Raw genomic sequence first — 4,944 nt, 5'->3', positions numbered from 1 at the left:
TAAAGTGATATCCCGAAGGTCGCGGGTTCGATCCTGGCCGCGGCGGTCGCATTTTAATGAAAGCGGAATGGTAGAGGCCCGTGTATACTGTGTGATGTCAGTGCACATCAAAGAACATCAGATGGTCCAAGCTTCCGGAACCCTCCACTACGGCGTGCCTAATAATCATATCGTGGTGGTTTTGGCACGTAAAACCCCAGGTATTGTATATTGTTATAAAGTGATATCCATTGTGCTATAAATATATCTCATCAAATTTTACAAACAACACTTTCGTAGCAGTACTCAATTACTAACAACATAATAATGATTTATAAATTTCTGCTCTCACTGCTGTTACTGTAGTGGTAACTCTGCCACAGTTGGCCTGCACTGGGGCTTGTGAAAATTGCGCTATTTATCCTGATGGTATAAAAATGCGTCTCTCGAACGCGCTGCCTTCAAAGCAGGATGCCATTATTCCTGGTGCCCGTGGATATTTTACAGTGAAACTGCAAATAGCTAGGTGATTCGAAACCCGGAAACAGTTACCTCGCCAATAATTACTTACTACACAGAAAACCCCTAACGCGTATGTGGCACAGACAATGGTCAAAACCTATTACTCACCACTGATTCGCCAAAAACTAGAGGGAAAATGCCAATAAATTAATTAACAAATAACCTGCGTTCTGCACCTCTTGCCCACGCAAATCGAGGTGAAATTGCTTTAAGAGAGCATACGCTTATTGCGAAAATTGTAAATAAATGTGTAAATAACTGAAACAAATAAGTTATTAAATCAGTAAGCAGTAGCATGAAAACTTTATTGATGTTCTGAGAGGCTAGGCAGGAGGGACTACTAGATCGGTAAGTGGGCACCTGGAAGCGCTGCCTGCACTTGCAGTCTGCCATTTGGTGCGTCATATATGATTATATTTGCGAAGGCTTCATAGATTCCTCGGGCTCGGGGATCTCGGTAACTGAGAACGATGCGCGTCTGCTGGAAATCGGGGCTACAGCCGCACCTAGCGCAATGAATTGCCAAAAGCCTATTTATTCGTGTTCGCACAAATAAAAAGCATGTTGGTAGTTCAGCGCCTGGTCCTGCCTATTTCTGTCTCCTCGTATTTTACGCGCTGTTTCGAACCCATGATTAATTTGTGCGGAGACAAAGTAGTTCGTAGCCAAGACGATTATGTTCTGGTAGATTTATTGAATCTACACAACTTCCACGCTGGTTTAACCACCGCAGTTGCCTTTGTAGTAGGTGTTGAACTAACAAATGTGTGAATGAAATGTCATATTCATTTAATTCGTTTTATTTATTCATTGGTTTATTCAAGCACTACGGAGTGACGTCGACCCTTACTTCACTTTGTATTGAAATGAAGCACAAGTCGACAGAAATGAGTCAGCTGATGAGTGAAGGAAAATTGCACTATATTGGCTGTATGCATCTCTTCGCACTCTTTCTCTCGTCAATCAGATTTATCGCATCTCACACCGGACAGATCAGCGCACGTGTTCTGGAAGGGAAGCAGAAGACGAAGAAGGGGACGAAGAGGACTGAGAGAGCGCGTGCCGTTTCATGATGATGATAGTTTTCTGTTGGCTCTGCACAGACTAACGCTCGGCTTACAGCTCCTCTACTAAAACATCGCTAGGTGCTAGCGCCATAATATGTCTGCACGAGTACCAGTAGCGTAGCTAGGAATTTCTTCGGGAGGATGGTAGAGGGATGTCGATCATACATGATATAAGTTCGTGTGTGGTTTGTATGTGCATGCGTGTGTGCGGGTGTGCGTGCATTTGTGTGTGTGTGCGTGCGTGTGCATGTGTGTGTGTGTGTGTGTGTGTGTGTGTGTGTGTGTGTGTGTGTGTGTGTGTGTGTGTGTGTGTGTGTGTGTGTGTGTGTGTGTGTGTGTGTGTGTGTATACACATGCAAAACTGAAAATTTCCGGGAGGGAGGGGGTTGAACCTCCCCTGGCTACGCCACTGACGACAACTATAAGCACATCGACGTCTATTTACTAAGGGTGTGCGAATATTCGAGTTTCGAATGCGAATTGAATAATACCTAATCGAATAATTTGATTCGATTTTGTAATAGCTGGTATTCGACGTTTCGAATAGTTGTACAGGGCGAATATCTAAAACACGACAAAGGCCAATGGAGCAACTTGGTTAAGGTGGGGTGAATAAAACTTACGCTAGCATCGTTAAAGTAGGCATTTCGTTAAAACTTTTGCCGATGTTCCGGTTCAGTAGCGAGCGCATGTTTATTTTATTAGAGATGTCATTTCCGCACGTAAAAAACGCACATAAGAAAACTGTGAAGCCGTTCACAACTTCGGTTTCGAAACGAAGGCATGCACTTCTAGCGTAGTGCGGTCGCGTACGCCGCAAGCGCTGTAAAATGTCTCGACGTTGGCCCGGAAAACCTGCGGTGTTTGGCTACATATGTGGAAATTTGTTCACGCTGTGCAGTCGCCACTGCCACAACGCAGCACTCGTTGAGAAACTCCCATCGTTTCGGCGCGCATTTAAAACGCTGCTATGAACGGGCACCCGAAGATTTTTTCAGCCTGGAGCGCTCATGACGATGAAGCACAACATAACCGTCGTCAGATGGGTCGTAAACACCGTAACACCACGGCGAGAGAGCCTGAAGCCCTGTAATGTGGAACAGCTTGTGTTTCTGCATGAAAGTTTGTAGTCTTTCGGTAGCAATCACTCACCGCATTATGTGTTCGACCACATGAGCAGATTTCATTTCTTTGTTCTTTGAATTCTTTCAACTTTGAATCCAACCTTTTTTATTTGATATTTAGGCCACTATTCGGCACGTTCCATTCGAATTCGATTCGAGACGAAATTTCACTAATCGTACACCCCTACTATTTACATATCATGAACTCTACTATGGGATAGCTTTATGCAGCCATCCCTCAAACATAGAACTATGCATAGAACGTAAACGTAGTTGTGAATGATCACTGCCTAAATGGTGAGTGGGCAACATAAGACATCGGTAATTCTCATGACAATTGGCTAAAGTTGCAAGAGATTACATTCTTTAGTGCCGCCAGGGATGCACTAGTTAAATATTCTCAATTATTTACTAAATTATGTCAAGGCAATGATTGCTGGATAGGTTACACCACTTAATATAACGTACGTCTTCAAGGTCATCGTCCCTTTATAGTGAAATGAACTGATTTCTGACTCTTATTTAAATGTTTAGTATAATATAATTCTAGTTTTTCCCTGAACGATGGGCACCTCACTCATTCAATAGGAAGAACGCATTCACTCGAGATGCATGTGGTGCGGTCAAGCATCGACAAATCGAAAACCTTTATAATTAAAAAATTTTGTTAAAGGCCAAAGAGGCAATAAATATTTTGTGCTGCATGGTTGCCGCAGTGACAGGAAACAGGTTTTTGTTTTTAGATTTGAAGCAGGTTTTGTGCTGGGCTGTGTCCGTAGTTCCACTGGCGACCGTCCCACCTAGCATAGCCATCTGAGCGCTCGCTCGCGCCAAGGAGAAGTCTTCTTCCTCTTGTTCCTCGACCGCCTTTATGATGATACATGCAGAGCACTTTAGGGGCCCGGGCTTCCGTATGCTGCCTTAGCTTGGCGTAACGCAGACAAACGCATGTGTGCTGGCACGCGCTAGCGCGTTCGGGCCTGTGCAAGGGGCTGGGTAAGACACTGTGGCCTCTCCCCCTTACACTCTCTCAGCGATCGTGTGATGGCGCCGGGGAACGAGATTCTGCAGACGCGCGATGAACCAACGCGTTGTGCCCTAGTCAGAACGCGGTGGCACGCGCTAGCGTTCGGTCCTGTGTAAGGGGCTGGGTAAGACACTGTGGCATCTCCCCCTTACACTCTCTCAGCAATCACGTGATGGCGTCGGGGAACAATATTCTGCAGACGCGCGATGAACCCGCGCGGCGTGCTCCAACAAGAGTGCGGGACAAGTAGCAGCAACAGCGACTACAGTGAATTCATGGTCTGCTCCACTTGCAAGGACGCGTTAACATTGGGCAAGGTGCCCGTGATGAACGGAACTTTAAGTCGGCCCATGCGCTGCTTCGCATCCCCACATTGCTTCCTTTAGTGGGAGATGGTGTAATTTTTTTAGATACGAAGTATCTTATGGCGGAGTTCAACTGTGTGCGATGCGACCACCCTTACTGCGCATGCGCAAGCTCTCTCTACACACCTCCTCTCCATTCCCCCTCTCCACTCCCCCTCCTCGTTTAGATAAAAGGCTTGCGTTAGGTCGTACACATGCTCAGTCACTGCTCCGGCTGCGCCGGTGTCCTGAGTTCCAACGTCAACGTCGGCGCCAGTTGCAGTAATACCTTAACGCCTGCCGAAATCGCGGAGCAGCGGAAGGCTCGACGCGCCGAAGCGCAACGTATACGTCGACAAGCGGACCCCGAGCTCCGGGCTATGGAAGCCCAGCGCAAACGGCGACGTCGGCGGGAAACTGCTACAGATGAAACGCGGGCTCGACATGCCCAAACGCAACGGCAGCGTCGGCAAGCAAAACCCGCCGTACGCAACGCCGACGTCGAAGCCAAGCGTTAGCATCGGCTGCAGACAGACGACGCGAGTCCAGCGCCCGTGCAGAACACCTCGCTAGACAACTTCAACGCCCGGGTTTGGACAGTGCCGACGCCCGATTACAGCGCCAAAACCTCGACCGGAGCTTCGGGCACAGCTGCAGCGTATGCGACGGACTTTGGTTCGATAACAATCTTACCGAGTTCGGTAGCATGCGCAACAAACGCCAACGGAACGCGATCGTGCAAGTGCTCCAAACGTTTCTAGAACCAGGTCAGTTTCGCAGCTCCCCATAGACGCTTGCTCTATGGCGGCTTCTCCGAAGTGACGACGCGTGACGGCCGACGCAAGAACTAACGGCGCTGCAGTTCCATCTTGCATCATGCC

This window comes from Rhipicephalus sanguineus, chromosome 6 (genome assembly GCF_013339695.2).
Source record: "Rhipicephalus sanguineus isolate Rsan-2018 chromosome 6, BIME_Rsan_1.4, whole genome shotgun sequence".
Lineage (NCBI taxonomy): Eukaryota > Metazoa > Arthropoda > Arachnida > Ixodida > Ixodidae > Rhipicephalus > Rhipicephalus sanguineus.
Note: the sequence above shows the minus strand (reverse complement) of the source record.